The sequence below is a fragment of the Lethenteron reissneri genome, chromosome 45, assembly GCF_015708825.2.
Source record: "Lethenteron reissneri isolate LAM-NWPU_2019-01 chromosome 45, ASM1570882v1, whole genome shotgun sequence".
NCBI classification, from domain to species: Eukaryota; Metazoa; Chordata; class Hyperoartia; order Petromyzontiformes; family Petromyzontidae; genus Lethenteron; species Lethenteron reissneri.
The window spans coordinates 8,656,198-8,673,308 of NC_083823.1; the positions used below are offsets into that span (position 1 = coordinate 8,656,198).

The 17,111-nt window shown below is 53.8% G+C and overlaps 1 protein-coding gene across 10 annotated transcripts in view; it reads right to left on the minus strand.

Annotated features, from left to right (window-relative positions):
* Nucleotides 1–17,076, minus strand: part of LOC133353781 (uncharacterized) — a 29,937-nt gene extending 12,861 nt beyond the window's left edge. For 3 of the 10 annotated variants that reach the window (XM_061570164.1, XM_061570171.1, XM_061570167.1), the window contains exon 1: nucleotides 5,381–5,573. The gene's annotated coding sequence lies outside the window, so the exon portion shown is untranslated. The other 7 variants (XM_061570168.1, XM_061570169.1, XM_061570165.1 and 4 more) reach the window with 6 other exon arrangements.
* Nucleotides 17,077–17,111: the final 35 nt, after the last annotated feature.

The window sequence follows — 17,111 nt, forward strand, 5'->3', positions numbered from 1 at the left end:
TGCTCACTTGCGTATGCGCACGTACGCAAATGCACACGCGCACATACGCAAATGCACACGCGCCTGCACGCGCAACGCACCGTCTACTCGGGACGCTCCCGCAGTCCTGGCTAAACGATATTCCGCCAACCTTTTCCAAAAATACATTGCCGGAGATAAAAAAAAACGATTAAAACGAATACAATTTTAGCATCGCGCCGCAATATTTCAACCGCGTTTAAAAATGTGCACATTCCATCCCGATGCATCTTTAGAGGCGCAAAGCTTATACCCGCCGCGACGTGGATGCACGTTCCTGCAGAACGCACGACGAGCGGCTCGCGAGCCTCGACCGAAAACGTGAAGCGTGCGCGCACGACAGACGCGTGGGAAAAAAACACGGCGTAGACACCAGCCGCTCGCCGCTGCACCGCTCGCACCGAGCGCTCCCTGCCGTATGCCGCGTTCGCCCGTTCACGTTTTTAAACGCCGCTCCTTTTGCGCGGGACTCGCCGTCGATGTCCAGTCACGGCGCCGACCGCCGGCCTCGACGGCCGACGGCGCGACGCGCATTTCCGGAGGGGACCTTGTTCGTTTCCGATAATGCACCAGCGTGTCCCCGACGCGAGCGCAACCGCCGACGCCGCACGACGACGTCAAACTCCGCTCCTCCCGCGACGCGGCACCGACGGCGCGTTTCAGCATCACCCTGCGGCGCACGACGGAGAGAACGGCCGCCCGGCGGCGAGGGGAGCGTCGTCACCGCGGCGAAAGCCGCATCGCCGGTGGCGGCAGTGGCACTTACAAGCGAGGCGGCTGCAAGCGGTCGGGCGGCACCGGGAGGGAGGCACTGTCATGGCCGCCCAGCCACCGTGCTTGTTGCACGCGGCTCCCTTCCCCCCCCGGCTTAGCGAGCGGAATGCGTGTGCCGTGACGTCACCGTCTGTCTCCATGGCACCCGCTTACAGTATAGCTTTATTGCCACCGCACAAATCATACGTCCGGCCGCACCATTTTGAGAAAGGGAAATGGTGGATTTAACAGAACCGGCGAGGTTGAGTATTATATATTTGTTAGCGCGGCCATTATAATGCGAAATCTAACGCTGGTCGCGAGAGCGAGCGTTGGGAGCTGGGTCCGAGCGTCGATTATGGTTTTTAGAAATATGACGTCGCGTATGTCGGACGTGCGATATAAAAATGAACCACGCGACAGCAGAGAATTAATTCCACCGTTACCCTGGATTTAAAGAACAAAACGGATGCGCCACTGCGCGCCACGCACTGGGCTAAGATGACAACAGCAAGAGCTGTGCTCCGGCTGGGTGTGGTGGTCGCTAACGAGCGTTTCGATATAGCAGTTGGACCCTTCCGAGTTTAACCTCTGAACAAGAGCAGAAACGCTCAAAAACAATCCCGCCACAGAGCCGTCGATTTTTTTACCACGGCGCCATTTCCAATTGTGTTGGACTCTCTTGTATCCTCATCCGTTGTACACAATCGTACAATCGTCACCGAAGATCTGTGCAGCATTTCCCGCAACTCGAATTGGAATCGTACCGTGACCAGAATAAAAAATAAACTGCGTGGGGGACTTGGGCTGAAGACGGAAGCTTGTGTTGCCTCCGAAACGTCGTGATTTTTATTTTATTTTACTTTTATTAAATTTTATGTTTTACCTACGTGACTTTACCGAAAAAACCTAAGAATATGAATCCTTGCAGTCACGAAAGCTTCAAATCTAGAAAGGGAAATTATTATTTAGCAATAAATTACATTCGTGCAATATTCTCAGACTTCTCATGTGACGTGGTTATTTTTGCCCGGGGCTTTTTATAAATCGACTTCATCGCTGCACTTTATTTTATTTGTTTTGCTCTTGTCATTTCAGTAACTCGGGGAGGTCATTATTCTGGTCCCTCGCCAGGTTAAGCTCTCGCCTGGCTAAGCGACTGAACAAATAAACGTGAAGGTGAGGACGTGCGTGGCATTCACACCGCACCGCCACGATCCGCACCCCGGACTTCTCTCGCTCCGACCCTCGGCCGTGCCAAATCGCCGACAATTGATCCCTACGCTCGCGATACTCGCCCCGAACCGCGTGGCGCAAGCCTGCGTTTCGATCGGCGCGCACCGTTGGTTGGCAACCGGTTTCGCATCAACGTCGCAGCCGGCGGAGGGGCTGGTATTCACCACAGCGTAAAAGACTTGTAGACGTCGAAAGCAACTCTGATTAAATAAATTTGCAACCCCCTTCTTTGGCGACACCTCTGCCCATTGTCCAGGGGAGGGGTTAATGTTTTCACCGCGGCAGCCATCGCTGCGGAAGCCCTCAACCACGGCGCTTCGCCATCGTCAGATCGTCCGGATTTCTCGTGCCGCCACCGCCGCCGCCGCCACCAAACGGCCGAGACAGACGGCGCTGCGCGCTCGCGGAGGGTTTACAATGACGCGCATCCGGTCAGATCGTTACGACGTGGGCCAACCAAAAATTAATGGCGAATCGTGATGAGGGCCGCGGCAAACCGCTCCGCGTCAAGACGGACGCCGCCGCGCACGGGCGACGGGAACTCCCAGCCCTCGCCACCAGAATTGTAAATTCCCCGAGCAAATGCCAGTTCACGGAGTTCCAGTCATTTCTAACGTTACGTCCCTTTGTCAATGCACTGCTGGATGAAGGCCTCGCCACACCCTGCCAGGTGTTTGGGTTGTTTGACCATACGGGTGATTGCCGGTCGGTGAATGGGGGGGGGGGGGGGTTACCCATTAAAACTGGTTCGGATATCGCTCGCCACCGATGTTGGCTGTGGCTAACCGCTGCGACGCTGCAGATGCAGTGCGCGCTGCGAGTGACGTGGCGCTCGTGGAAACAAAAACGATTCGCGAGCCGAGCGAGGACACTGTTCGCGTGTCGAGCCGCATCGACCCATGGATTCTCGGCTGATGCGACGATGGATGTTGAAACCAGTCCAGAGTTTGCAAGTGTTGAACCAACGCTGCTGAAATGACACATTCCCATACGGCCGTGTCGCTGATAGGAAGTATATTTTTTTTAAACACGTATTTTTTTACGTGAAGGAGACGATCGTCTGCCTACTTAGTTACTTACGAGCAGCCCGCATCGTCCTTTGCCTACATGACCGTCTATCCCTCCCTCCAGCCAGCAAAACTTTTCTGCTTTGCCGTGTTGAACATCGTGCCAAATGATGACCTCGCTCTGCGTCCTCACCCCCATCCTACGCGGATAAACAATAAATACATTTATTTGTTCTTACCGATTTACAACCGTTTTGCAATACCCGTGACGTTGGCTTATCCGGGCCACAAGCGCGGCTGACGGAGAGTTGACCGCACTCGACGGTTGAAGGAGCGCGACCGTCCCTGCTACCACGCCGGCCCCGTGGCCGGGCCCCCCCCCCCCCCCGGTGCGCTCGTGTTCCGCACCGGAGCTCCAGGGACAGGGAGGGAGCCGAGCGGTGCCGCGAAGAGGAGGAGGCGGCGATGACGTGACGGCTAACCGACGTAAAGCCCCCCCCCCAACCCCCGCTCGCGCCTCGTCAGCGGAAATCGACAGCCAAGCCCCCGCCGCCTCTCGATCAACGATCGCAGACGTCACTGCCGCCGTTCCCCCGGGCGTTGTTGAAAAGTTCAGTGGCGTTTCTAAAAAAAAAAAATCCATACCCACACCCCCCGCGGTGTTTACTAGCCGAGAGCGCGATTAGAAGCACAGTAAAAGGGCACGCGAGTGCGTGCGTGCGCGCGTCAACTCCCAACATCCTGTTCTCGGGGACTTGAGACTTCCTTGTTCACTGTACCAACAAGGTACGAACAAGGTGGTCCGCCAGGTCTCCAGATCACGACAGCACGTAGTACCCCCTAATTTCCGTGCAGTTTCTCTGGGTACTCTTAACTCAAGCTTGGCGTTGTACAGCACCGTTCATGCGAGGCTGCACAGCGCCCTACAGAAAGTACACAAGCCCTGAACAAATAAAAGCAAATGTATAGTGAAACTCTCATTCGTGGAATGAACCAAACATCCCAATCCAGCACCCTCCTGACCAAGAGTCTTGATACTCCGTGAGACATTACTATTATTCTCATTTTCACTTTTATAAATCTCCACAACCGCGGCGCTGCTCCCTGCCGGCCCCCTCACACAAAGACCAAGATAAAGACAAATAACCCCCGTGTAGCCTCAACAGACTGTTGGGGCAAGTGCTGTTACCGAGCACCTTATGAAGGCCGGCACGGCATGCAAAGTGGGTGGCCAGCACCACGCCCGACCGCCTTTGTCTCCCCAGTGACGATGATTACACCCCACACCTGGTACTCATTTGAAGCCGAGTCAACCTAGGGGAGGCCCAAGAAGGCTTTATATATTCGTCACCGGTGTTGGCCACGAGCAGGAATTTAACTCGGGTCGCTGGGTTCGTAGCGCAGCGCACTAACCACCGCTACACTACCGCTCCCCACGCACACACGCACACGCACGCACACCGCGACCGACAGCGTGGAGGAGCTGAGACAGTGCGCACCGCACGGGCTGGCGTCGGGGAGACGGCACTCCCCTCCGTGGCTGGCAGCGCCACGCCGCTCTCTCTTCCGCCAGCAGCAGCAGCGGCAGGGTTCAAGTGAGGCCAAGGCTCTGAAAGCAGTGCTTTCAGCGGCCCGCTTCATTATTTATTTACGCACTCCGAACATTCCGTTACGGCGCCGCACGGATTTTTTTTTGGTTCTCGCTCTTTCGTGCCGATGGCGCGGGCACATCAGCGACGGCGCGGGAGAACGCGGACGGCCGTTTCCTAGTCAGCACCACTCGCCGGTTGTCGGTTGTCGGGTGTCGGCCGAACGACACCGGGGGGGGGGGTGGGTAAAGCAGAGGAGAGCTGCTTCCGCCGCGCCGCCCACTCAAGTGCAGCCCCTTTGTCAATCCACTGCCAGATGAGGGCCCCCCCACACGCCATGCGAAGTTGTGGGGGCGATTTGGCCACACTTTTCCCCGTCTGGTCGGTACGGGTTGGCGATGGCTGGGGAGCACAGAGGTGCAGCACCACGGAGCTTGCTGCACCGACCTATGCCGCACACAAAGTGGCCCCAAACGCCCACGGTACGGAATCCTCCTCGTGTCCCGACGTAGCCGGGGGGGGGGGGGAGGGGGACCCTCCCGGGGGGGGCCCTCCCTGAAAGCAAAGTCTCGAAGCTCGCCGAGGCTTCCCCCAACAAACAAAGGGCATCGCGGACGAGCGGTGCGATCGCGCGACCGACAAAAGCGCACGCCGAGACGCGACGCCACGGGGGGACGCCAACGACACGCGTGGGGGGCAACCGCGCTGCCACACGCGGCCCGACCGCCCCGCGGGAGCGCGCGTGGCGGGGGGGTGGGAGGGTCGAGGGTTCGTTACCGAGAGCGCCGCTGCCCGTCCCGCAGCAGCCGCTGCGGCGTCGCTAACAAGGTGGGCGGCGGCAGCAGCAGCAGCACCCGGCCGGCCACCGTGTCACCTCCACATGCCGAACGTCCTCACCGCACCGCCAGCTACCTGACAGCGCCACGGTCGATCTCACTGCGGGTCTTCCGGCAGCAGCGAGATTAGTGGCGGGGCGGTGGTGGTTGCGTGGTGAGCGGGGAGTGGGCGGGGCAGCACCCGAGATGCCAACGCCATGGGGGGAGGTGGGGGCGGGGAGGAGTGGGGGGAGGTGGGGGCGGGGAGGAGTGGGGGGAGGAGTGGGGGGAGGCGCTTGCACAGCAACTCTCCCGCCAACACTCCAGCCCACGGTGTCAGCTCAGAGGTATTCCCTCCACCAAGGAAGCGCATTGTTTACACGGAGATGTAGAGATGGAACGCTCCCGGGGAGTTTCCGGACAGGTAAATTAATCGCTTGGGAATGGCTCTCAGGCGTTTTTTCTACTCGTACAGCTGCAGCAGCAGAGACGTGGCGTGTGACAGTGAAACTGCTGGTCACGTTGGTTTAAAATGAAAACAAAGAGCAGTTTGTTGCTATTTGTTTTTTTCTACAAAATATTAATTTATTGTTGCTCGCCCGTCTCGAGGTTTTTACTCTCCCCCCACCACCTCCCCCGCCCCCACCCCCTGCCCCCCCCCTACGTCTGGCACCACCACCGACCCCGCCCACGAAGTGGGGGAGCAGCAGCGGTCTCTTGGCCGCCATCTCTCCGTGTGGCCCAGCGAAACGAGATGCCCGAGCTCATTTAACCCACTCTTAACCGGCGCTTAACCCAAGCACGCCAAACACCGGCCGACTTCGCGTGCATTAAACACCGGACGATACGCCACCGTCACCCGCCTGCTGCCCCCTCCCCCCTCACGCTTCCAACGCGCGTTTCCATGTCGTTACTTCGGTGTCGCGTGCGGAACAAAATCAGGTGTCGGGAATCACAGCGTCACCCACCGTCAGCACCGTGTCCGCACGCATGGGTGCGCCGGCTCCTCCCGCCGTGCCGTGCGCCGCGCATAATGTCAACAAAAAATCCGAACTGTCAGCTTACAACATCACGCGCGACAACCGTAATCATAAGCCGGATTTAAACGGCATCGTGGAATTACCACTTGTCAAGATGCTGTTTTACAGTAGCCTGCGTTGCGCGAGCATGTGAGATCGTCTGATATCCGAACCAGACCTCCATCCCCCTGCACTGACCAATGTGGTGAAGTAGGGTCATATAATCCACATGGTCGACAAGGGGTGGGAAGGCCTTGATCTAGCAGCGGCTGTATAATTATTTAATTTGAATTTCAATTATTAGATTTCATTATTAATCTGCGGCACCATGCAGAGCGCTGTGTACATTACGCATTAGACCCCTGCCCATCAGCGAAGGAATGACAACGAGAACCCAGCGCGGTTAAATAAATCATTCTGGGCGCTCCTCATCCCCGAACCCAGGTTCCACCAATATCCCTACGCGCGCCACATTCGTAATTCCATTTGCTAAAAATTCAAAAGAATATTTCCTGCGATTCATTTTGAGGTTGTAAAATTTTTTTTTGCAAATATTGGCGATGTTTAAAAAATAAAATTCACCCGAGCAGGCGTTAAATTGTGCACATTAAAATGCACGCGCCCGTGCGTTCAGAATTCAAAATTCTTCTATTTGGCCGCGGAGTGATAGCGCTGCGCAGGCTGCGTGCATGAACACGCCGCGCGTGAACACGCCGCGCGTGAACACGCCGCACGTGAACACGCCACACGTGAACCCGCCGCACGTGAACACGCCACACGTGAACACGCCACACGTGAACACGCCGCACGTGAACACGCCGCACGTGAACCCGCGCGCAGCTCCGCAACGTGTACAGTCGCGCGCACGGCCAGGGTGAGCATGCGTGGGCGACCGTACCTGGAGCTCCACCGACCGCTGGCGGTGGCCTCACAGCGTCGGAGGGCGCAGCAGCACTGCGATGGCGCCCCCTCGCTCTCTCTCTCTCACACGCACGTGCCACTGCCACTGCCGCTGCTGCCCGGCGCCCCCTCCACCGCCGTCCTCACAAAATGGCCGTCGGCTCTGCTGGCAGGAACGTGGAGCTGCAGGGAGAGCAGAGAGTGCGCTGTCAGCGTCGATATTTAAATTCTCTCTTGGCGCGACACGCTACAGCAACGCCGCCGTGCACGCGTGGCGGACGAGGCTAGCGCGACGGACGAGAGTCTTCTTCGCCGCGCCGTCCCAGCGCACCGACGCACGTCGTCCGCGAAGCGACGTGGCTCCTCCTGCTGTGGGGGGTGGGGGGGGGACGGCACCGCCACCGCCGCTGCTTCCAACATCCGCCGATCTAAACGCTTCGAGCTGCAGTTGCAACGGGGACCAAAAAATAAGTCCCGACGTCCATCGTCACGTGCGCTTTCCCCGTCGCATCGATTCGGCGAACTTGACAAGCAAAGTTTTCACGGCCGCTCGCAATCCACGAGTGCGGTGCTCCGGGTCGGGCCGCGCGTCCAGCAGTCGCTCTCTCAAAGCGTTCGCCGCGCACGACTACTGCGGGCAGATTCACAAGTTCAAAATTCAAACTACAATTGCACTACTACTGCGGGCAGATTCACGAGTTCAAAATTCAAACTACAATGGGATTGTTTTGACAGACGAGAGCCCAAGTGGCAGGGTGACCCTGGTCAACAAGTCGCGCTATTGCGCTGCAAACAAAGGCGAGAAATTCCCCGAGAGAGGCTCTGCAACACGGAGCAACAGTTAAGAGGCCCGTCACCACTCGCACGCAGAGAAACAAGCCGCACAGGAACAAGCCACCGCCAACCAACGCGCCAATCACGTTCTCCCAGCGGCGGCGAAACAATCACAAACAACGCACGAGACTCCCGAGCGTCGTCCTGAAGAGTTCCCGGTGCATGCGGCGAAACGCCGGACATTGTGCCGAACGGCACGACCCAAAAACGCATCCGAGACCTGAATCCAGGCTGACCTCGCCGAACACTGGGGCTACGTTCCTGGAAAATGCCGTGTTGGCCAAAACCGCCTTGGACAAATAATAGACCTGATGGGAAAAATAGGGTTGTGTTCCTGGGTCCAAAATAATCACTCCCTCCACGTGCTTAACTATTGTACTGAACCAAGGGTCGGCAACCTGCAGCACTCGAGTCAAATTGCGGCTCTTTAAGAACTACTTGGTGATGTTCACCACAAGCATTGCGGCTCTTGAAAGACTGAGTGTTTCTACCGAATTTGAAAAAAAGAACGATTCTTCTTGTTATTTTGATTGCCGATCCCTGGACCAAAGAGGACGCAGAGTCGCACTCCATTGCTTGTGTGTACACTCCGCATTTGTCAATTCCACCTCAACACAAACCCCCAAGTCTCCATTCCTCTTCCCATACAGCGATTCTCAATCCCAACGCTTGCCCTCCCTGACACTGAATTCCCAGTCCGGCGCCCTCCCCCCCTATAAGACTCGTCACTTGAACGTTAACGATGATTCGCCATCTCAGCGTCCATCCGAGCAACTTCCTCGTCGACTGGACGGCTAAATGCATGCGGCAATGCGCAAACGTTATCACGCAAAAAGCCACGCGCACAGCACAAAGACGTACACGGTAAATACTCCGAATCGTTCTCGCAGTCGATTCATGGAGATCGAGAACTCGTTCTGTTAGAACCGTTCGTTGTCCCTTCCCCTGCACCTCCCATTAGCACGGCTGGCTACGGTGCGGTGTGAAAAAAGGCCAACATACATTCACACCTTTCAAATGGATGATGCAAAGACAAAGACCCCCCCGTGTAGCCTTTAACAGACTGTAGGGGCAAGTGCTGTTAGCGAGCACCTATAAAGGCCGGCACGGCACATGAGGGGGTGGGTGGCCAACACCACGCCCAGCCGCCTTTGTCTCCCTAGTGGCGATGTTTACACATCTTTATACATCGCACCGGGTACTAATTCGAGGCTGAGTGGACCTAGGAGAGGCCCAGGACCGGTTCGTAGCGCAGCGCGCGAACCGCTACACTACCGCTGGTACCCTCACACGGGGCACTACGATCTGACACGGAGATGAGAATGTTAAGCAGCGTCAAAGCACGGAAACATCACCCACCCCCCCCTGCGTTCCGGTAAACAGCCCTCGTTCGGTAAGCCGTGTATACCAGGGCCCGATTAAGGTTCTTGTCGGCCCCTAGGCACTTCTGTTTCGTAGGCCTTGAGAGAAAACTCTACAGTTGGCACTGCTGCTGCCCCATGCGACGACTACCGCCGGTGTCACTCGCTTGTTTCTCGCTGACCTTGTCCAGCCGCTGGACAGATGTCGATACTGATACGTTCATTATTTATTCGTGTGCCCCAATCCGATGGGAGCGCGCTGCGTGCCGCCGAGAAGCAGCTTTAATATAAAATTATTGGAGGGGAAACAAGGGAAGCCTAAAAAAATTATTACGGGCGAAATTTCCTTCAACTATTTTTTTTAGTCACGATTTTCATATCGGATTACGCAGCTTTAAAAGGGTGCCGTTCATTTCCATCGATAAAAAATTCAATTTCGATGTAAAGCTTTCGTGACTGCAGGGATTCATATTCTTGGTTCTTTCGGTAAATTCACGTAGAAGTATAATAATAATACAAATAAAACAATTAAATTCTCACGACGTTTCGATTGCAACACAAGCAATCATCATCATGTGTGAAAACCACAGCAAGAACATTTTTCAAAATCAATGTTCTGACAGGACGACCACGTGGCGAGCGCCACGTCGCTTTACTTTCTTTTAAGCTTAAAGATGTGTTGGTTATTTGTTTCTGTAATATGCCTCAATTACAACGAGTCGACGACTGCAAATAAATTGCAGCCAACAAATTAAGTGGCGAAAAATACAGAATTGTCAAAATTATTGCTAGAAAAACAAGTTGCCACCTTCCCCCAGTTTACCTTATGCAGTAGAACCTCGGAGATCGAACGCACCAGAACTCGAACAAATCGGTGTTCGAACGATGTTGCCGAAAAAATGTTTTGCACCGGAAACCGAACGAAATTCGGAGGTCGAACGGGGCAATCGCGACTTGAAAGGAGCTGTACGGCTGAGACGCGTATGGCCAGCGTGCATGCCGCTTGCCCAGACAAAGGTTTTACCACCTCCTCCTCCACCTCCTCACGACCTTCCACTCAAGCCATCAACTCTCCTTACTGCAGGTAAAGTGAAGTTCAATGTTCATTTATTGCATTTATTCCATTTATTTATTGTGTTTCTTGTTTTTTTTTATGATTTTATGCGTGTAATTACTGTAAACTTCACGTAAACATGCTTTTATGAGAGATTTCTTGTGTCTAGAACCAATTAATGTCATTTACATTAATTCTTATGGGGAAAATTAATTCGGTGTTCGAACAAATCGGTGTTCGAATGCCCTTCTGGAACGAATTCAGTTCGATGTCCGGGGTACCGCTGCAAAGTCATTTCAGAAGTGGCAGGAACTAGGGCTACTTTGCTATTTTAAGCTGAATTAGAAGCTAAAACTTATTTTTTTAAACTGTCTCCGATCACACATGGGACAACATTGCTGCCTTGTCGTCCCTTGCACTTCTCTCTATTGAGAATGAGATTGTGCGAAAAGCACCATTTGAAGATGTTATTTGCTAATTTTGAAATTAAAAAAATCTCGACAAGTTAATCACTGGTGTTCATTTCTCTCACCTTATTGGAAAATAAACTATTGACATTGACTCTGCCTCTGAAAATACTGTGCCTATCCTTGCTATGTAAATATATATTTAAGAATATACATCTTGGTTATTTTTACATGCTTTTATTTAACTCACTGTCTGTTGTTGTCGTATCCTCAAATCTTGTAACTCAATTTTTACCCACTTCCCAATGTGGTATCGACTGCAAACTTGGTCTATCTTCTTGGTTCTTTCGGTAAAGTCATGTGGCCGAAACGTCGTGAGAATTATTTTATTATATTTTATTTTTTTATTATTTTCCTTCTACGTGATGACGAAGATGAATCCCTGCAGTCACGAAAGCTTTAAATCGAAAATTAAACTGGGTCTACTTATGTCATACTGATGACAATACTATATTCTATCAAACAAATATTTTTAAACACAATTTTTTAAATGTTATGTTTCGGCTTGGGTCTAATTGTCCACGCTCAACTGACGTTGGCTGTAAATCACCACGGTCCCTTACGTTATGGCAAGCTTCGGGGCCACTTCCTTGAGTCGTGGAGTTCTGCCATTACTCGTACGGTACATTTCATTAAAGCGTGTTTTTTTTATTTATTTTTAGATATTACTTATTTTTAATCATACAAAACACATTCAACATCCATAATAGAGGTGTGTATGGGTTAGATCGCGTGAATATGAATGTGTCGTTAAACCCGCCACCCAATAATTTTGATTTCAAGTTCTGCATTTTTATGTGACGTCACATTTCTAAAACACTCCCGTCACAAATGTCTGACCCCCCCCTAGGTGCGTGACGTCATTTAGGACGGACCCCTAACATCATTCAGGCGACAGCCAGAGTTGTGGAGGACCCTGCGGGGTGGGCTGGTAGGAATAATACTTAGTACCGGTACAGGGATATCGACCAGGTATAGAGAAGTTAAAGAAAAAATTACTGTATTCTAGTGTAACGTTAATTAAAAGTGTTTGTTTTGACAAGAAACGCTGTGAGATTTAAAGACTCGTAGTCTTTCATTTCCAACACCACCCTCAACACCGCCCCTCCCACCAGCCCTCACCACCCCCCCCCACCACCCCCCACCCAACCCCATCACCACCACCCCACCACCCCCCACCACCACCTTCTGCACTAGGCCTCGCGAAGCCTGCCGCACTAGGCCTCGCGAAGCCTTCTGCACTAGGCCTCGCGAAGCCTTCTCTGCAGTAGGCCTCGCGAAGCCTTTTCTGCAGTAGGCCTCGCGATGCCTTCTCTGCAGTAGGCCTCGCGAAGCCTGCCGCACTAGGCCTCGCGAAGCCTGCTGCACTAGGCCTCGCGAAGCCTTCTGCACGAGGCCTCGCGAAGCCTTCTCTGCAGTAGGCCTCGCGATGCCTTCTCTGCAGTAGGCCTCGCGAAGCCTGCCGCACTAGGCCTCGCGAAGCCTGCTGCACTAGGCCTCGCGAAGCCTTCTGCACGAGGCCTCGCGAAGCCTTCTCTGCACTAGGCCTCGAAGCCTTCTCTGCAGTAGGCCTCGCGAAGCCTTCTCTGCAGTAGGCCTCGCGAAGCCTTCTCTGCAGTAGGCCTCGCGAAGCCTTCTCTGCAGTAGGACTCGCGAAGCCTTCTCTGCAGTAGGCCTCGCGAAGCCTTTTCTGCAGTAGGCCTCGCGAAGCCTTCTCTGCAGTAGGCCTCGCGAAGCCTTCTCTGCAGTAGGCCTCGCGAAGCCTTCTCTGCAGTAGGACTCGCGATGCCTTCTCTGCAGTAGGACTCGCGATGCCTTTTCTGCAGTAGGACTCGCGATGCCTTCTCTGCAGTAGGACTCGCGATGCCTTCTCTGCAGTAGGACTCGCGATGCCTTCTCTGCAGTAGGACTCGCGATGCCTTCTCTGCAGTAGGACTCGCGAAGCCTTCTCTGCAGTAGACCTAGCGAAGCCTTCTGCACTAGGCCTCGCGAAGCCTTCTCTGCAGTAGGCCTCGCGAAGCCTTCCCTGCAGTAGGCCTCGCGAAGCCTTCTCTGCAGTAGGCCTCGCGATGCCTTTTCTGCAGTAGGCCTCGCAAATAAGGCGATTAAATGTATCTCGTGTCTGTGTTAATATAAATGTATCTTGTCTCTGTGTTAAAAAAACGTGCTGCGTTTCAGTAAAGTAAATTTGATGCTAAGTTTAAAGTTTCGCCGTGAGGCGCCGGAAGCGACGGCCATCTTGTTTAGTTCACAGATCGCAGGGGGAGCGGGCGGCCATCTTGTCAGACAGACGGACGGACGGACACATTAATCTATTGGTGGTCTGGTCCACTTCGTTCCTACCAGTATAAGGTTTGTCACCGAAACAAAACATCCGATTTCTCCACAACTCTGGCTGTCGCCTGAATGATGCTAGGGGGCCGTCCTAAATGACGTCACGCACCTAGGGGGGGGGGGTCAGACATTTGTGACGGGAGTGTTTTAGAAATGTGACGTCACATAAAAATGCGGAACTTGAAATAAAAATTAACTAATAAAAATTGTGATAACACTAATTTTGATTAATTTTCATTATTAACTATTTGATTATTTACATTACTAAGGTCACTTGTATTTATTCCATTAAGGAGCATTTTGCTTCTCCATGGGAGAATGGAGAAGCATAAATGATTGTTATTAAACATTTTGATTCTAAGTATTCTACCAGGGCTTTTCATTCTGTGAAATGAATATGTGATTGTTATAATTGTACTCTCAATTTTGCTACGTTCTACTACGAAGTTTCAAGTATTTATTTATAGTTATAATTACTTTTTTATTTTACAATTAAGAGAATTTCAATATAATATTCTGAACATCTGCAGTTTTAGTTAGACGTTGAATATTTTCAAGTGAATTTTATGCCAAATTTCAGCTTTCCAACACCTTTTAATAAATGTTTTCTCCTACAACGTCAGAGTGCAGCGCCACATTAAATACGCACTACAATGACAATAGTTAAAGCGATTTGAAGCATGTTTTATTTTCAAAATGGAAATATGGTTTTGGGGGAGCTTTGTGACGTCATATTTGAGGGGGGGGGTCTGACTTTTTGTGACGCCGTGTGACGAGGGGGGGGGTCAAAAATCGGCCAAAATCGCGTGATGTCATTTATGGACGGCCCCTAGTTGTAATTGCTGGCGAAACGTCGTACTCGAGTTGGGTTTTACTCCCCAACACACCGGCTTGTACTGAACTCGTCACGAATGTGGCATGCTTTCTCTACGTGACAAACCTTAACTAATTGGCTGTGTCGGGCGGTGGCGGGTTTCACGACACATTTATTTGTATTTACGCGATCGAACCCAAAACACCTCTGATCATGGAAAACAAATCACGGTCCAATTTGTGTTTCGATGGCCCTAAAGCACCATTGCCCACTGTTGGACAGCGAGCCCGTAGAGTCGTGGTTGTTGTTGTTGTTGTTGTGCCGATTGCACAACAGGCCCCCCAACCCACCAAAGGCCGCCACAATCGATGAATCTGCTCCCCTGGGCCTCGGGGGGAGCGTCCGGGCAGCCGTGACCCTCCAACCCCCCGTCACGACATTCAATGAGCAGCAGCAGCAGCACAACAGCAGCACACAGCACCAGGGTCGGTAACCACCGCCACCATCGCAGCTCGAGCTGAGTGGTTGACGATGTGACCGGGGCTGTTGTACCAGGCTGAGGGCCACGTGGAGGCCACGTGAAGTGTCGGAAGGTCGCCGCTGCTGTTACTGCTGCTGCTGCTTCTAGAGAGTTCACGGGACAGGCCCAAGGTGCCATGGGTCGGCTAAGATGGCGGGCAGGTGCCATCACCTGCGCTCGCCATCCAACGCCTTCTTCACCACCACCACCACCACCATCGCTCAACATCACCTAGCACCACCATCGCTCAACATCACCTAGCACCACCATCGCTCAACATCACCTAGCACCACACAACACCACCACCACCTAGCACCACACAACACCACCACCACCTAGTACCACCATCGCTCACCACCACCTAGCACCACACAACACCACCACCACCTAGCACCACCATCGCTCAACATCACCTAGCCCCACACAACACCACCACCACCTAGCCCCACACAACACCACCACCACCTAGTACCACCATCGCTCAACACCACCTAGCACCACACAACACCACCACCACCTAGCACCACACAACACCACCACCACCTAGCACCACACAACACCACCACCACCTAGCACCACCATCGCTCAACATCACCTAGCCCCACACAACACCACCACCACCTAGCCCCACACAACACCACCACCACCTAGTACCACCATCGCTCAACACCACCTAGCACCACACAACACCACCACCACCTAGCACCACACAACACCACCACCACCTAGCACCACACAACACCACCACCACCTAGCACCACCATCGCTCAACATCACCTAGCCCCACACAACACCACCACCACCTAGCCCCACACAACACCACCACCTAGCACCACCATCGCTCAACACCACCTAGCACCACCATCGGTCAACATCACCTAGCATACTATTTCGGTAAAGTTACGTAGGTAAAAAATGAAATAAAAATTAATAAAAATAAAACAATAAAAATCACGACGTTTCGAAGGCAACACAAGTCTCCGTCAGCAGCAAATCTGGCTGTGACGGTCCCGCCTGATGACGGAGACGTGTGTTGCCTCAGAAACATCGTGATTTTTATTGTTTTATTTTTATAAATTTTTATTTCATTTTTACCTCCGTGACTTTACCGAAAGAACTAAGAGTATGAATCCTTGCAGTCACGAAAGCTTCAAATCTAGAATCACCTCGCACCACCACCGCTCAACATCAAGGCCTAGCACCATCACCACCTTATCACCACCTAGTACCACCATCGCTCAACATCAAGGCCTAGCACCACCACCGCCACCACCTTATCACAACCATCACCACCACCGCTCACCACCGACACGACGGGCTGATTCACTCCTCCCGGGCGCTCCTCCCAACCTCGAGGCGCGTGCCCGTAGCCGACGGTTCGGGACAGCAGCAGCAGCGACGACGACGATTTGGGGCCGAGGGCGCGGGGTGTGTGGGGAGGGGCAATCAGCGGGGCACTTGAGCAGCAGCCAACCACGTGATCGACACCACGTGGTCGAGCAAGGGGGCAGCCAACCACGTGATCGACACCACGTGATCGAGCAGGGGGCAGCCAACCACGTGGTCGAGCAGGGGGGCAGCCAACCACGTGATCGACACCACGTGGTCGAGCAAGGGGGCAGCCAACCACGTGATCGACACCACGTGATCGAGCAGGGGGCAGCCAACCACGTGGTCGAGCAGGGGGGCAGCCAACCACGTGATCGACACCACGTGATCGAGCAAGGGGGCAGCCAACCACGTGATCGACACCACGTGATCGAGCAGGGGGGCAGCCAACCACGTGATCGACACCACGTGATCGAGCAGGGGGCAGCCAACCACGTGGTCGAGCAGGGGGGCAGCCAACCACGTGATCGACACCACGTGATCGAGCAAGGGGGCAGCCAACCATGTGATCGACACCACGTGATCGAGCAGGGGGGCAGCCAACCACGTGATCGACACCACGTGATCGAGCAGGGGGGCAGCCAACCACGTGATCGACACCACGTGGTCGAGCAGGGGGGCAGCCAACCACGTGATCGAGTAGGGGGGCAGCCGTGCCCACCACCCCCACACCACCACGTGGGTGGTTATCGTCATTTGAGAATGACACATCTCTCACTTCCACCCGAACTGCAAACGATCGTCATCGATGGGTGGCGGCGAGTGGAGCGACGACGACTCGTCTGCGATTGTTGATGGTTGTGGCAACGATGGTGGTGATGGTGGTGATGATGGTGGTGATGGTGGTGATCAGTGAACACCTCCTCGCTCGTCCCACCCGCTCACCTCGTCCTCACCTCGTTCAATCACGAAGCGAGCGCTCGTCCGGTCGCTCGCCAGTCATCAATCACTCGGCGCCCACTCACACACGCCGCGGGCTGACGGCGTGGGTGGGTGGGGGG